The sequence below is a fragment of the Oryctolagus cuniculus genome, chromosome 11 (genome assembly GCF_964237555.1).
Source record: "Oryctolagus cuniculus chromosome 11, mOryCun1.1, whole genome shotgun sequence".
NCBI classification, from domain to species: domain Eukaryota; kingdom Metazoa; phylum Chordata; class Mammalia; order Lagomorpha; family Leporidae; genus Oryctolagus; species Oryctolagus cuniculus.
Window position 1 is genome coordinate 99,287,018 of NC_091442.1, and position 17,843 is coordinate 99,304,860.

A 17,843-nucleotide genomic window follows, 5' to 3' on the forward strand; every position below is an offset into this window, starting at 1 on the left:
GTATTCATTTTCACAAAAATGCTATGAGGTATGTACTAATATTATTATCATTTTAAGGATTAGAAAATTTTGATACTGAGATGTGCAGAAACTTGCAAAAGGCAATGTAGTTAGCAAGTGACAGAGCTCAGATTGGAATTCGGTAGTGTTGTGTGAAGTCCATGCTACCAGGTAATATGCCATACTGACTTCGCATTATGTGCTACCATTTTTGTTTTCTTTCTTTTTTTAATTAATTTATTTATTTGAAAGGCAAAGTTACAGAGAGGCAGAGGTAGAGAGAGAAAGAGGCCTTCCATCTGCTGGTTCACTCCCCAGATGGCCACAATGGCAGGAGATGGGCCGATCTGCAGCCAGGAGCTCCTTCTGGGTTTCCCGTGTGGATGCAGGGCCCAAGGACTTGAGCCATCCTCTGTTGCTTTCCCAGGCCATAGCAGAGAGCTGGATGGGAAGTGGAGCAGCCAGGACTAGAACTGGCGCCCAAATGGAGTGCCAGCATTGCAGGCGGCGGCTTTACCTGCTGCGCCGGCCCCTTGTTTTCTTTTTAAAGATGTATTTTTAGCTCTGGGAGTGAATAAGGGTGCAGCCCTGATGTTCCCCTAGCTGCTGTGCCAGTCGCAGGTGGTCTCTAGGGGCAAAATTACAATTCCGAGAGGAAGCTACTTTTCCGGTCTACCTTAGAGAAGATTGTTGACTCGCTAGTCTAAATGGTTCCAGTAGCCGATCTCGCAAAAAACACTTCAAATGCAAAGAATTTCCTTTGTAAAATCAACAAGGGAGGTTCTGGAGGATTCCATTTAGATTGACAGCTTCAAAATCTTACCATGGCCAACTCAGAGAAGACCGAAGGGGTTCTCCTTGCTTGCGGTTCCTTCAATGCTATCACTCACATGCACCTCAAGTTGTTGGAGCTGGCCGGGGTCTCCATGAGTGAGACAGGAAAATATAAAATTGTCAGAGTAGATGATGCAAATAAGAAGGGGCTCATCCCTGCCCACCTCCGCGTTGCCATGGCAGAGCCGGCCACTAAGCATTCAGAATAGGTGGGAGTCATACCTGGAAAAGCCCTCAGAAAGAGCGAGTGGAGACCGTGGAGGTGCTAAGACACCATCAAGGGAAGCCAGCGGTGGCCGCTGTGATCAGCAGCAGAGCTCTCTGGTGCTGGCGAGGTCTGGGCGGAGAGCAAGTGGGCGCCACGAAGACCAAGTTCCATTCAGAAAATAACCCCTGGAGCCACAAGCAAAAGGTGTGCCAAAGGTGAAGCTGCTGTGTGGGGCAGATTTACTGGAGCCCTTTTGCGTTCCCAAATGTGGAAGAGTGAGGATAACGCCCACACTGTGGCTAAGGGCTCCGGTGTGTTATTGGAGCCGGAAATGACGCCCAGAGATTTATCTGTGAGTCTGATGTGCTGTGGAAGCACCGGAGCAGCACTCACCTGGTGAATGAGTGGATCGCTAACGACGTCACCCGCTCCTTGGACCAGATCTTGTCTGGCGTATGTCGAAAAGCATGATGTGTATAGCTAGGACAGCGAAGACAGGAGTGTCCGGGTTGTCCTGGCTCCTCTACAAAGGAACACTGCGGCAGTGCAGTCCTAGAAAGTCTACAGCATGGTAATTTGAACTTCCCTTTTGGGATATGAAACCATCTGCATGTTAGTTACTGGGGAAAGGAATTGTGATCCTGCTATCCTAAGCTGAGGCTTAGAAGTTTAATGAAAATCAGGAGTAAATTAAAATCAGATTTTTTTTCCTTTAAAAGAAAAGATTTATTTTTATTTATGTGAAAGGCAGTTACAGAGAGAGAGACAAAGAGAGAAGAAGTCTTCCATCTGCTGGTTCGCTCCACAAATAGCCACAATGGTCGGGGCAGGGCCAGGCCAAAGCCAGGAACCAGGAGTTTCCTCCAGGTCTCCCACGTGGGTACAGGGGCCCAAGCACTTGGCTCATCAGGCACATTAGCAGGGAACTGGGTCCAAAGTGGAACAGCCTGAGCTCAAACCAGGGACCATAAGGGATGTGGGAGCAGGCGGCAGATTTACCCTCTGTGCTCACCCCTTATTTTTGTGTCGTTTGCTGTGCTTATTTTAACAGCGGTGACAAGATGCCCTAAAATGTCATAGTGGTTACCCCACCTAGTGGTGGTGCTTGAGGACACTTTCCTTTTTCTTTTCAGATTGAGCTTTTTCAAAACTCATATTCTTTGCAAAATAATAGAATCTTAAGGTAAAGTTTGTGTGTTTGATGACATGTGTTGACACGTTGAACCTAAGAACGCACCTCATTCTGGCAAATACTTATGGAATGAATTGTCAATCTCTTCTATGGGACTCTTAACTCCTTAGGTCTGAGGTTTGTAATATCTAACAGATCCCAACTTTGCTGTAGCACTCCCACTGTGGGTGTGTGTATGTGTGTGTGTATCCACTAAATATAACTGTTGTTACTTCTTTATTGTCATATTTCCCCCTTCTCTTTACCACAGTCTTAAACATTTGCCTAACACTTTGTTTATGTTATTGACTTAGAGAACTCAAACACATCTTGCAATACATCTCATCAATAGAAGTTACCAAGGCATGGCAGGAGAAAAACATTATGATCTTTACTCCTAATGAGGTGAAGTTAATAATAACTCATCTATAAATCATCTTTGGATTCTAAGCTATAAAATAACATTATTAAATTTTAGGACGTACAAGCTTCCCGTTGCTTTGGGAAACCACTTTTAATATAAACTGGTTGAAATCTGATGAGCACAGTGTTTTGGTTTGTTTGTTTGTTTGTTTTTAGAGAATGTTGTATGTTGAAGACAAAGATTTTGCTTCCAATTAGAAGCACATCTTTCACATTTGAGAGAAATCTAGAGCCTTTGGAACATACTGTGACAATCCAGTGCACTTAGCAACTGAATGAGCGTGGGCTGTGAGTGTGCAGAGCCTACTGACATTAAGAAATCCATTTGCACAGAGCTGGTTTGAAATTTGCAGATTTTTTTCCAAGATATTGTGAAGAGGTGTTGAAACCACTAAGCAATTAGAAAATGACATGCATTTCACTGCTTGTACATTATTCTGTAGTTCAAACTTCCCTGCATATGTCTTCTGTTCAACTTTTTTTATATTCCAAGAGAATAACATGTAACCAAGAGAAAAACGCTGTCTCTTGTGTTTGTTTCTGATGAGCAGATGCTTTTGAAACTCCCTTTTTCAGGACTATTCTCTATTAAAGAGATGGACAACATAAGGCGCTCAGAGACTTGGGAAGCTAAGTTAGAGTAGACAAAAATCATACCTATGTTGTAATGTTGGATATCCCCTCTAATAAAAGTAAGAAAGAGGCATGGAATTTTCTTATTAAGATGTATTGAGGGGGCTGGCTCTGTGGTGCAGCAGGTTAACACCCTGGCCTGCAGCTCTGGCATCCCATATGGGTGCCGGTTCGAGACCCGGCAGCTCCACTTCTGATCCAGCTCTCTACTATGGCCTGGGATAGCAGTGGAAGATGGCCCAAGTCCTTGGGCCCCTGCACCCATGTAGGAGACCCGAAGGAAGCTCCTGGATCCTGGCTTTGGATAGGTGCAACTTGGGCTGTTGCGGCCAATTGGGGAATGAACCAGAGGATGGAAGACCTCTCTCTCTCTCTGCCTCTCCTCTCTCTGTGTAATGCTGACTTTCAAGTTAATAAATAAATCTAAGAAAAAAAAAGTCAAGTCATATCAGGTTCAGAAGTACAGTGTCCCAGTTACACACATCTAGAAAAAAAAAAAAACTCAAAGACATAATGAGGTGCAGGTGTCTGGCTAAGTTTGGGAAAGAAGCCATTTGGGGTGCCTGCAATCCCACATCAGAATTCCTGGGAAGGAGGCCTGTCTCCCCTTCTGATCCAGCTTCCTCTAATGCACACCCTGGAAGGCAGTAATGATGGCTCAAGTTCTTGGGTGCCTGCCACCTGCATGGGAGATGAGGATAGAGTTCCTAGCTGCTGGCTTTGGCTTTGCCCAGCCCTGGCTGTTACAGGCATTTTGCGGAGTGAACCAGTAGAGAGGAGATCTCTCTCTGTCTCTATCTCTGTCTCCACCCCCACTCCTTGTCCAGTCTTTGCCTTTCAAATAAAATGAAAATACGTAAAAATTAAAATCCACTAGTATATACTATATAAAAAAGACATAATGAAGTGGAAGAAAGCTATGGTCAAATCAGGTACCACTATTTCTGAACAAGGAAATGAAGTCAGACTTAACCTGTCTAAGAACGAATCAGTTATAGTCCTCCCTGTCCAGTCAGTCTTTCGGTTCAGAGCATCAGAAAATAAACCTGATTTTTGTCCCATCTGCAAAGGTGAATGTATTATTAGGCTATTCAGGAACAAATGGCAATTGGTCCTCTAGAAGGGGTTAGAATCAGGACCAGAAGATTCTTACTAACATGGGCAATCCTCTCTGTCCAGCTTCTGTTTTCACTTTTCTGGGAAGTCTTGCTTTGTTCTCTGCAGACCAGCTTTCTCAGCTTCTCTTTACTTCAGATTCCCCAGGAGAAGGAATCTGATTGGTGCAGCGAGCTCAAGTGTTCATTCCTGACCCAATTAACCATGATTGGTGGTGAAGCCACACAGCTGAGTGAGTGGAGAGCCCTTTTGGAATAAGGAAGGTTTGCATGCATTGGTTATCTACCCGTGTGTTGTATAGCAGGCTCCTCAAGTCATCTCCTACATTCCTTGGGTATTAACACCATTAGGGATTGTTTTGAGTGCTCATGTTTGAATTCATTTTCAATTTTTCACATTTTTCATGCATTTTTTTTGTTCATTCACTCCATTTATTCATTCAGTAAGTATTTGTTGAGTGACTACTAAGTGTCAGACATTGTTTTAAGCATTTGGGATGTAACAACACACATATACACACATACATATATTCCCTGGCTTCACTACCTTTTCACTATTTTTTTTTAACTTTTTTTTTGACAGGCAGAGTTAGACAGAGAGAGAAACAGAGAGAAAGGTCTTCCTTTTTCCGTTGGTTCACCCACCAAGTGGCCGATACAGCTGGCGCGTTGTGGCTGGTGCGCTGCGCCGATCCAAAGCCAGGAGCCAGGTGCTTCTCCTGGTCTCCCACGGGGTGCAGGGCCCTAGCACTTGGGCCATCCTCCACTGCCTTCCTGGGCCACAGCAGAGAGCTGGCCTGGAAGAGGAGCAACTGGGACAGAATCCGGCGCCCCAACCGGGACTAGAACCCGGGGTACTGGCGCTGCAGGTGGAGGATTAGCCAAGTGAGCCACAGCTCCGGCCCTTTTCACTATTATTAATTCTTTGCTTTTCTAACTTCATACCCAGAAATTTGAAGAAAAATTCATATGTGCTAAGGAACTGGGGAAAATAAAGCTGGCACTTTTGTTGATAGTGTACCTGGTGAATTTAGCTCATGACACTGTGGAAAGGGTTTCCTATTAAGATGACGGGGCTGACGCTGTGGCATAGTGGATAAAGCCTCCGCCTGCTGTGCCTGCATCCCATATGAGCGCTGGTTCAAGTCCCGGCTGCTCTACTTCCAATCCAGCTCTTTGCTATGGCCTGGAAAAGCAGTAGAAGATGGCCCAAGTCCTTGGGCCCCTGTGCCCACATGGAAGACAAGGAAGAAGCTCCTGGATCCTGGCTTCGGATTGGCGCAGCTCCATTCATTGCAGCCATTTGGGGAGTGAACTAGCGGATGGAAGACCTCTCTTTCTCTCTTTGCCTTGCCTTTCTGTAACTCTGCTTTTCAAATAAGCACATAAATCTTTAAAAAAAAAAAAAAAAGATGACATTGGAAATGTGTTATCGTGGATAAACAGGAATGTAAGACTTCACAGAGCTCCCAAAACAAATCTTCTGAAAAAATGAATTTGTCACCTTAGCGATTACTTTTTTATATAGTTATTCAAAAATGGAATTGCTTTCTTAACCTCTTGCTTCAGTTGTTCACACTCAAATATTTTGTTAGCAAGCAATAAAAAAGTAACACTTACTGAAAACTTATTTTGGGCTAGGAACTGCTGTAAGAATTTTGCATATGTTAACTCACTTAATCTTCCCCAAAATATATGCATTAACTTTAAATTTATGCTCATGTATCAGGTCCCATCAGTTATTTAAATTTCATTTGATTCTGTTCTTATATTTCTTGCCTTCTGATTGCTTTGGTTTGGTTTTGCTTCTTTTTTTCTAGATTTTGAGATAGGAGTTTGGATTGTTAACTAGACACTTCATTTTCTTAGTGTCAGCTTTTAGGGTTAGAAACTTAACCACCAGTTCTGCTGTGCCTGGGTGCCACATGTTTTGGTATGTTTCATTTTCACTTTTGTTTAGTTCAATGCATATTTGGTTTCATCCGACACTTCCTCTTTGACCAATGGATTATGTGGTAGAGTGTTTTTCAGTTGCCGATGTTTAGAGATGGTTCTGCTGTTTTTTTCCACTGACTTGGGTTCATTGTGGTCAGAGAATTACCTCTTTAAATTTTCATTTTTTGAAATTTATTTATTTATTTTGCTTCAGGAGATGATCTGTTTTGATACATTTTATGTGAACATTCAAAAGGAATAGTACATTCTATACATGTAAAAAAAAAGTCCACGTTGATTCATGGGATTGTTGAGTTTTTCTGTAAGTTGTTGATTTTTCTCTGTAGATAATCTAGTAGTTGTGGGGAGAGGGCTGTAGAAGTACTCAACTATAATTGTGGATTTTTTAGGTTTAGTTTAGTTCTATCAATTTTTGTTTCATTTCTTTTGCACCTCTGTCTCTTGGTCCATACATATTTACAATTTCTAGGTCTTTTTGGTGGGTTGACCCTTTATTATTTTGTAATATCTCTCTCTGAACCAGAGGAAGGAAGATCTCTTTCTCTATCCTTCTCTCTCTCTCTCTTTCTCTGTTACTCTGCCTTTACAGTAAATAAAGTAGATTATTTTAAAAAAGACGAGAATTACCTGATTTGCAAACAAGGAGTTGAAGCAATCCAAAAACTCAGGCATATTTTCAGGATTGAAAGATAGGATTGTTTCTTGTCTCAATCTGGTAACAGACAAAATGTGTGGCACTTAACATCAGCCTCCTGACATAATCAAGCTAAAAATGGGTTCTTATGTGTTTATATTCTTATCATGAATCATGGTAAAAAGTTTGGAAATCATTAAACTGAGGTTTTCTGATCAACCTGGAAAGCCAAACAAAAGGTTTTTTTTTTTTTTTAAAGATTTATTTGAAAGTCAGAGTTACATAGAGAGAGAAGGAGAGGCAAAGAGAGAGAGAGGTTTGTCCATCCGCTGGTTCACTCTCCAGATGGCCACAACGGCTGGAGCTGCGCCAATCAGAAGCCAGGAGCCAGGAACTTCTTCAGGTCTCCCATGTGTGTGAAGGGGCCCAAGGACTTGGGCCACCTTCTACTGTTTTCCCAGGCCATAGCAGAGAGCTAGATTGGAAGTGGAGCAGCCAGGACTTGAACCAGTGCCCATATGGGATGCTGGCACTGCAGGCAGCAGCTTTATCTGCTATGCCACAGCACCAGCCCCCAAATAAAAGTTTACACAGTTATTATATGACAGATCCAAGAACATCTCAGTGGGCCTCCAATCTGCCTCCTGCAGAAGCTTCTCCTTGGGGATGCTGGGTTGCAATGTCCTTGCATATTCCCCTTCCTTCCTGCCTTACAGGAAACTCATGGTTGCAGTCTTCAAGTTCATGTTTAATGAAGAAGGCTGGAGAGGGGAGAAGAAGGGAGAGTTAGAACATATACTTAAAGAAACACTGCCTATTCTGAAGGTCCATGGAGACTCTCAGGCTCAGAGTTCAGTGTTTAAAAAATGCACAAATAAGAAAGATATTTTCTGCCTTTGTAGAGATTCAGTAAATAAAGCAAATGGTTTATGGTCCAAGAATGTGCTTCTAAATATTTCCATCAAATGATGAAGTTAGTGGAAACTTTCTCTAATTAAAGAACATAGGAGTTTATTTTTAGTTTGTTGTACGGTTGTCATGTGCCTGTATCTTTATGCCCTACAGAATAAAAGCACACATATTATTGTTTTACAATGAAATGTATAGGTGTTCACTGCAGAAAAACTGGAAGAACACAGGAAAGAACACAGGAGAAGGCCTCCTTGAAATCCTAATTTTGTGCAATAACAAACTGCTAATAGTTTAATCTTTTTTTTCTTTCTTTTTTTTTTGACAGGCAGAGTTAGACAGAGAGAAAGGTCTTCCTTTTCTGTTGGTTCACCCCCCAAATGGCTCTACGACTGGCACGCTGCACTGATCCAAAACCAGGAGCCAGGTGCTTCCTCCTGGTCTCCCATGCGGGTGCAGGGCCCAAGCACTTGGGCCATGCTCCACTGCCTTTCCGGGCCACAGCAGAGAGCTGGACTGGAAGAGGAGCAACCGGGACAGAATCCGGTGCCCCAACCGGGATTAGAACCTGGGGTGTCGGCGCCGCAGGCGGAGGATTAGCCAAGTGAGCCATGGCGCCGGCCAGTTTAATATTTCTAAATTAACATGACTGCATAATACAAGAAGGCCTTTTCTTTGTCAAAAAAATTGAAAAATATATAGACAATTAAATATCTTATTTGATCCCCAGTTTCCATTTTCAGTGCTCCTTTAGGTGTAATCACTGTTAAAAACTTACTGAGTGTTTTTTCAGAAACTCTCAATACATATATTCCCACTCTTATTCTTGTTCTTGCTCTCTTCTCATCTCTCCCATAATATATACAAAGATGCATGCAAATGGTATCATTTTGTGATACTTCCTAGTTCATAAACATTAACCTGCTGTTCATACCATTCTGCATTTTTAATTTAAAAAAATCTTAAAAATATCTCATTTTGAAAAAAAAAGATCCCCTTGGCTGGTGCCGCAGCTCAATAGGCTAATCCGCCACCTGTGGCACCGGCAACCGGGTTCTAGTCCCAGTTGGGGTGCCGGATCCTGTCCCAGCTGCTCCTCTTCCAGTCCAGCTCTCTGCTGTGGCCAGGGAGTGCAGTGGAGGATGGCCCAAGTGCTTGGGCCCTGCACCTGCATGGGAGACCAGGGGAAGCACCTGGCTTCTGGCTTCGGATCAGCGCAGTGTGCTGGCCGCAGCGGCCATTGTGGGGTGAACCAACAGAAAAAGTAAGGCCGTTCTCTCTCACTATCCACTCTGCCTGTCCAAAAAAAAAAAAAAAAAAAAAATCCCCTACATTCCTTTAGAATACTGGCTGGTGTTTAGTATTATGGATAAATGAGTTTATCTACACATGACTCTATTGATATGCTGTTGAATGGTTTCTAATGTTTTACTATCATTAAGTAAGTAATGTAAGCAATGAACATCTGCTGCATATACATTTTATGCATATGTGTGCATGATTATCTCAAGTTGATTTCAAGAAATGAAATTCCTGATTCTTTTTTTTTTTAAACTTTTATTTAATGAATATAAATTTCCAAAGTACGACTTATGGATTACAATGGCTTCCCCCCCATACCGTCCTTCCCACCCACAACCCTCCCCTTTCCCACTCCCTCTCCCCTTCCATTCACATCAAGATTCATTTTCGATTATCTTAATATACAGAAGATCAGCTTAGTATACATCAAGTATGGATTTCAACAGTTTGCTCCCACACAGAAACATAAAGTGAAAAATAATAGATGATTTTTTTTAAATGATGATGAAATCAGAGCAGACCTATTGTCATGTTTAATCCCAGTGAGAGTCAAGTTGGGAATTGATAATTTCTTTTTTTTTTTTTTTACAGAGGATCAGTTTAGTATGCATTAAGTAAAGATTTCAACAGTTTGCACCCCCATAGAAACACAAAGTGAAATATATTGTTTGAGTACTCGTTATAGCATTAAATCTCAATGTACAGCACATTAAGGATAGAGATCCTACACGAGGAGTAAGTGCACAGTGACTCCTGTTGTTGACTTTACCAATTGACACTCCTGTCTATGGCATCAGTAATCTCCCTATGCTCCAGTCATGAGTTTCCAAGGCTATGGAAGCCCTCTGAGTTCTCCAATTCTTATCTTGTTTAGACAAGGTCATAGTCAAAGTGGAGGTTCTCTCCTCCCTTCAGAGAAAGGTACCTCCTTCTTTGATGACCTGTTCTTTCCACTGGGATCTCACTCGCAGAGATCTTTTGCCAGAGTGTATTGGCTTTCCATGCCTGAAATACTCTCATGGGCTTTTCAGCCAGCTCCGAATGCCTTTAGGGCTGATTCTGAGGCCAGAGTGCTATCTCACTTCCCATGTTGGATCACTCTCCCCTTTATTTACTCCATTGGTTAGCGTTAGCAGGTACTAGACTTGTCTATGTGCTCCCTTTGACTCCCAGTCCCTCCACCATGACCAACTGTGAACTGAAACTGATCACGTGGAACAGTGAGATGGCATTGGTACATGCCACCTCGATGGGATTGAATTGGAATCCCCTGGTGTGCTTCCAACTCCACCACTTGGGGCAAGTCAGCCTGAGCATGTCCCAAATTATACATCTCTTCCCTCTCCCATTCCTGATTCTTATTAGTTAGAATAGAAGTTTGGGCCGGCGCCGCGGCTCACTAGGCTAATCCTCCGCCTAGCGGCGCCGGCACACCGGGTTCTAGTCTCGGTCGGGGCGCCGGATTCTGTCCCGGTTGCCCCTCTTCCAGGCCAGCCCTCTGCTGTGGCCAGGGAGTGCAGTGGAGGATGGCCCAGGTGCTTGGGCCCTGCACCCCATGGGAGACCAGGAAAAGCACCTGGCTCCTGGCTCCTGCCATCGGATCAGTGCGCTGGTGCGGCGGCCATTGGAGGGTGAACCAACGGCAAAGGAAGACCTTTCTCTCTGTCTCTCTCTCTCACTGTCCACTCTGCCTGTCAAAAAAAAAAAAAAAAAAAAAAAAAAGAATAGAAGTTTGGTAACTCAACAAAATGGAAGCTCATTTTTGTCTCACGTAATAATTTGGATGCAAGCATTGTAGGACCAGTATTGTGGCTTTGCAATGTTTAGAATCCAGGCTCTTTGCATCTTGCTGCTCTGCCTCCATTTTTTAAAAAGATTTTATTTATTTATTTGAAAGTCAGAGTTACATGGGGAGGGGGGAGAGAGGTCTTCCATCTGCTGGTTCACTCTCCAATTGGCCAAAATGGTTGGAGCTGTGCCCATCCAAAGCCAGGAGCCAGGAGCTTCTTCCAGGTCTCCCATGCTGGTGCAGGGGCCCAAGAAGACTTGGGCCATCTTCTACTGCTTTCCCAGGCCATAGCAGGGAGCTGGATTGGAAGTGGAGTAGCTAGGACTTGAACCTGACGCCCTTATGGGATGCCAGTGCTGCAGGCGGCAGCTTTACCCTCTATGCCACAGCACCGCTCCTTCTTTACCTCCCTTAAGGTCTTGTTAGATACGCTCCATGCACTGCCGAGGATTTTCTGTCTTCACCTACATACTGTGCCCTCAGCTATGGCTGTGTTCCAGCAGCTGCCGTGGTGACTGCCTCCAGGCTGGCCTGTTTGTTTCCACCACATGAGGCCACTCTCTGAAGTTTCTTTCTCCTTCTTCCACTTTTGAGCTATGATGAAACAATCTATCATAAGGCATGAAATTTGGCACTCCACAGCTGCTTGTGAGGCCAGGTGATCCCACCTAGAAGTGCAGAGTTGGTCCTTCATTGGGACAAAGACAACAGGTATGTGTTCTCTGTACCCTCCCTCTTACGGACTACTCTAAGACATGAATCCATGTGGCCTGTGTGAGATATCCCACACGTCTGAGGAACTGGCTGTATTTCTTCGTGATGCATTGGCCAGCATTTTATCCTGTTTCCTTCCCATCTGTCCCTTATTTATTTTTCTGTGGGAATTACACTACCAAAGAAAGCCTTGGCACCTAAGTGTTTGCTTCAAACTCTGCTTTTAGGAAACACAGGTAAACACAATAGAAGTGAGGTATAGGAGCAGGTGTAGTAGTGCAGCAGTTAAGACATCCCGTGAAAGGCTGCATCCCATATGGGAGTGCCTGGGTTCTAATCTCTGCTGCACTCGTCTCTCCATCCCAGCAACCTGTTAATGTGTAACCTGGGAGGCAGCAGATGATGGCCCAGTTAGTTGGATCCCTTCCATCCACATGAGAGACCCATGTGCAAGACCATAATGGGGTTCGTGGCTCCTGGCTTTGGCCTGACCAAGCCTTGGCTGTTGTGGGCATTTGGGGACTGAACCAGTGGATGAAAGATATCTTTCTCTTTCCTTCCCTTTCTCCATCTTTCTCATGCTGTGTGTATGTGTATGTGTGTGTGTGTATGTGTGTGTGTGTGTGTGTTTCTTGCTCTGCCTTTCAAATAATTGTTTTAAAAGTGTTGTGTGAAAAGGATCCTCAGAATAGGGTTTAAAAGTTGAAACCCTAGCTGTCTGAGGGCAATGGGGACCCACCTTATTGTCTTAACAGCAGCTAATTGACAAGTCAAGCATTGTTCTGAAAGACAGAGTATAGTTGTTACAGCTTGAGACTACAGCATAGAAGATTTTGCTGAAAACCTGGCCCAGAATCCAGTTCTATAGCAAAGATTCCAAGAAAAGATTGGGGTCCAGAGACCTGCAATGGAGACATTTCTGTAGACAAGTCTGAGAATCTTGAGCTCCTAAATTCCCCTAACCCCTTAGGCTGGCAGAAATAGCCCCTAACCACTTGCCAGAGGAAAACGTCTCTGCTTGCCCGAGGGAACATCCAGTCACCTAATCTGAAACAGGTGCCTTTCAGGATGAGGCTTGTTTTCCTCCAGATATGCCCCGAACACACGTTGTTGCCTCCTGGCTGAAAAGCACAGTCAGGTCTCAGCACAGCCTGAGCAGGAAATGACTAGCTTTGCTCTGAGAAGAAAGGGAGTGCACGCCAAAGGAATGGCAGGATCTGGCGAATAAGCAGTAGCTGAAACTGGGGGGGGGGGGGGGGGGATTTGTGCAAGTGTATCTTGAGTACAGTAGGCCCCTGTTCACCACAGTTTTGCTTAGTTCCCCCAGGTGTACTATAGCCTGAAAATATTAAATGGAAAATTCCAGAAATAAGCACTCTAAGGTTTTTCAAAAAGACTTCTTTATTTGAAAGGCAGAGCAACAAACAGAAGGGCAGAGACAAAGACAGATACCACCCCTCCACACACACACACCCAGATGTCAGTTCACAGAGACATCGAGCTTCCATTTCCTGGTTCACTCCTCAAACAGCCACAATAGCCAGATCGGGGCCAGACCAAAGCCAGGAGCCAGGAACTCCATTCTAGTTTCCCACCTGGGTGGCAGGGGCCCAAGTACTTGAGCCATCATCTGCTGCCTTCTTGGGTGCATTAGTAGGAAGCTGGATTGGAAGCGGGATATCCAGGATTCCAACCTAGACTCTGATATGGATGTTGGCATGGCAAGTGATGACTTAACCTGCTGCACCACAAGGCCAGCCACCAACTCTGTGAGTTCTAAATAGCTTTTATTATAGCATATTGTTATAATTGTCCCATTCTATTATCACTTACTAATTTCTTGTGTAATTTATAAATTAAACTTTGTCATATATATGTATGGATAGGGAAAAAAAATACATATGAAAGGGTTTAATACTATTCATGGTTTTGGGTATCTACTGGGAATGTTGGCTATTTAAGCACTCCCTGCCCAGGAGAGAAGGGAGGACCACTGTATGTTAGATCAGGAGCACAGAATACCAAAACACAGGTGCAGAATGTATTATAAAGGGGGAAACTCACCCATGATTCAGGACTCCTAGAAACTTAATGAGATGGCTTCTTGATAATGTTCTACATCAAGTGAAGTGCATATGGTGGAACTTCCGTCGTATCCTAACAGATTCCAGAAGATCAGGGAGGCGAGACTGTCAGACCACATTCCTAACGTATGTCCTAAGAAGCCACTACCTGGCCTCCTTTCCTGCAATGGCCCAGAGGATATTCCCTTCCCTGAGGGTACAAGGAGTGTTCCAACGTGAGAGTACCAGCATCTTTGGAGAAGTTTCTGTCTTCTGTAGGTCTGGGTTGAGAATGGGGGATTCTGCCATGAAATTTAGCTTCACAGTGTTAGTAGGGAAGGAGTTCCAGAGTGGCAGAGGCAAGGGAATAGTAGCTTAACAAAGGCTGGCTGACGTAAGGGCCATAATGGACAGCCAGACCAGAGTGACAGCCAGATTGCCCTTATCTGTAGGGGTATCTGACGTTGGCTAATGGATCATGGTGTTACAGGGGCAGGATGTATGAGCAAGCAACGAAAGTATTGCTCCATGAGTATCATTAGGAAACGCAAGAACTGGTTGCGGAAGTCTGTTTTTAGTTGATGCAATGGAAAATCATGGCTCTTCATTTAGTTTCCAGATGTCAGTTCACAAACTCAGAACCCTTGATTAAAGGGTTAGCAGATCCCTTATACTACACCTCTAACCTGTGGCATGAGAGCTGTTACAAGTGGAAAGGCTAAGTGGAAGGATCTGAAACCACTCGCACCAAAGTATTCAAATAGAAGCAATATTGCACTCTAGAAGGGATTTCAGGTATTTGTTCAAGCATTAAAGTTTTGGGAGATGCAGTGCTATACGCAGTCACAACTGCACCACTAGTGAGCATTTGAGGTTTGGGAAGCATCTGTCACTGTGACCTGGATGATGTTACTGTTCTCCGTTTTATATCCAGACTACACGGGCTTCCCTTGGTGTCCTGTGATACATGTGCCTGTTAATTCAACCAACCTGTATCTTTATCTGAGCTTTCCATCAACCCAAGTCTTCAATTGAAATTAATCAAGACAGTACTCACACAGATACTACAAATGTTTTTCCTAGTGTGTGGCTTCTTTTTTCACTTTTGTTATCTTTCATTTCTCCAAAAGTTTATCTTAGTGTTTTTGGCTTAATTAATACATACACTTTGCTCTTTGTCTTTTATTTTTGGAGCTTTTAGAGAAGCCTTTTCACCAAGACTGTAAATATAATACACTAGAATTTCCTTTGTATTTTTCAATATATATGGGATATTATATATAATATAATTGTTATATAAATTACTCATTACTCCTTAATTCTCTCTTTGTTTTGTTGGTTAGGGTTTGACTTCCTACTGATTCTGCCTCAATATCTATCCAATATATTTCTTTTTTTAAAAATTTATTTGACAGATAGAGTTAGACAGTGAGAGAGGGAGAAAGAGAGAAAGGTCTTCCTTCCGTTGGTTCACCCCCCCAAATGGCCGCTACAGCCAGAGCTATGCCAACACTGCAGGCGGAGGATTAACCAAGTGAGCCACGGCACTAGCCCCCAATATATTTCTGTCTTGTTGACTCTATATAATATTGTGGTGATCTGTGTAGCTGAGATAAAATATAACTAATTTCAATCCAATTCATCTTTCATTCTGCCACAATAATTTCTTTTCTAAAATACATAAAATATAGAATGGCTCATATAGTTTTTTGCTTAGGGACTTACAATGGTTCCCAACTAAGTAATTATATTAACAAATATGTATCTAGCAATAGCTATATACCTGGTACTGTTTTATGGATTTTATATAAATTAACTCACTTAAGTGTAAACAAAACAAAACTATGAGGTAGGTGGTATTATTTCATGTCCATTTTATAGATGAAGAAAACAAGCCACAATGAAGTTGAATAACTTGTAAGAGCCAGGGGTTCAAACTATGCTTTCTGGCCACAGAATTTGGCCTTTTAAAAAATATGTACTTATTTATTTGAAAGGGAGAGTTTCAGAGTGATGGGGTGGGGGGGGGATCTTCCATCCACTGGTTCATGCCCCAAATGGCCACAATGGCCAGGGCTGGGCCAGGCCAAAGCCAGGAGCCTGGAACTCCATATGGGTCACCCACATGGGTGGCAGGGGCCCAAGTGCTGGGGCCATTTTCTGTTGCTTTCCCAGGCACATTAACAGGTAGCTGGATCAGAAGTGGATTGGGGGACTGGCACTGTGGCATAGGGGGTGAAGCTGCCACCTGCAGTGCTGGCATCCCATATGGGCGCCAGTTCAAGTCCCGGCTGCTCCTCTTCTGATACAGCTCTCTGCTGTGGCCTGGGAAAGCAGTAGAAGATGGCCCAAGTCCTTGCACTCCTGCACCCGTGTGAAAGACCCAAAGGAAACTCCTGGCTGCAGATTGGCCCAGCTCCAGCCATTGCGGTCAATGGGGAGTGAGCCAGGGGATGGAAGACTTCTCTCTCTCTCCATGCCTCTCCTTCTCTCTCTGTGTAACTCTGACTTTCAAATAAATAAATAAATAATTAAAAAAATGAAGTGGGTCGGGACTTGAACCAGTACTCACATGGGGTAGGTGCTAGTTTTGCAGGTGGCAGCTTAATCCACTGTGCCACACCACTGGCCCCCAGAATGTGGGAGGGCCAAATTCTTTTAACTTCAACATTACACGAATGCTCTTGATTCATGATAGAGTTATGTTCCAGTGAAATAAGTTGAAAATATTCTAAATTAAAAATGCTTTTAATATACCTAATTGATTAAATATCACACCTTAGCCTAGCCTTGTTGAACGGCTCACAGCCACTGCTGGGCTCGGAGCAGGAAAGCTGCCCTGCTTCTTTCCCCTCCCCATCCCATACAGAGTGCCATACTTGGCAGGGAAAAGTCACACCATGCACCTCTGCTCTCCTGCTTGCATTATAGCCAGAGTCAGGGCAATGTGTGGGGTAAAGGACAGATCCCCTGCATCCTGCAACTGTGCGAGTTTTTGGGCATTAGCTCCAGAGCTACGCCCATGCACTGCACGTGACCAAGGGGGAGTCACCTTAGCTTGCAAGAGCTAACACCAGAAGCAGTCCCTAAAAAAAATCCACTCCCACCCTAGGAGATCTGGGTAATGACCTCGCTATACCCCACAACACCAGGACTGTACAAGTTCTAAATTTCTTGGTACTGCTGGAATCTGTCTGGTGGAACTCGGGAAGAACCCACCTGCAATCCACCTCTCTGGACTCATACCCTCCAGAGTAAAATCTCTTGTATACTTTTTTTAAGATTTTATTTTATTTATTTGAAAGAGTAACAGAGAGAGGTAGAGACAGAGAGAGAGGACTTCCATCTGCTGGTTCACTCCCCAGATGGCCGCAATGGCCAGAGCTGTCCCGATCCAAAGCCAGGAGCCAGGAGCCAGGAGCTTCCTCTGGGTCTCCCATGTGGGCGCAGTGGCCCAAGGACTTGGGCCATCTTCCACTGCTTTGCCAGGCCATAGCAGAGAGCTGGATTGGAAGAGGAGAGCCAGAACTAGAACTGGCGCACATACGGGAAGCCGGCACTTCAGACCAGGGCTTTAACCCAATGTGCCACAGCACCAGCCCCTCTTGTATACCTTGTAGTCACTCTGTAGGACTGGATCAGGGTCCAGTTCACATCACCTACTCCTAGAACTAGAGCTGTTGGTATTATAAGCCACAGCACCAGCTGGACTCTCCTAGCAGGACCTGAGGAAGGATCCATCTGTATCATACGTCATGCTTAAGTAGATTTATTCCAGAAATGCAAGGATGGTTCAACATTCACAAACCAATAAACATCATAAATCATATCAATAAAATGAAGAACAAAAACCATGTGGTCATCTCAATAGATGCAGAGAAAGCATTTGATAAGATTCAACACCTTTTCATGATAAAAACCCTCCACAAATTAGGTATAGAAGGAACATTTCTTAAAATTATATAGGCTATATATCACAAACAGCCAAAATCATACTGAATGGGGACAAACTGAAAGCATTTCCCCTCAGATCTAGAGCAAAACAAGATGCCCACTTTCACCACTCTTATTTAACATAGTACTGGAAGTTTT

General features: G+C 43.8%; 1 pseudogene; it reads left to right on the top strand.

The window, feature by feature from the left end:
* The first annotated feature begins 824 nt into the window (after positions 1 to 824).
* Positions 825 to 1,598, top strand: LOC100349654 (nicotinamide/nicotinic acid mononucleotide adenylyltransferase 1 pseudogene; annotated as a pseudogene).
* The last annotated feature ends 16,245 nt before the right edge of the window (positions 1,599 to 17,843 follow it).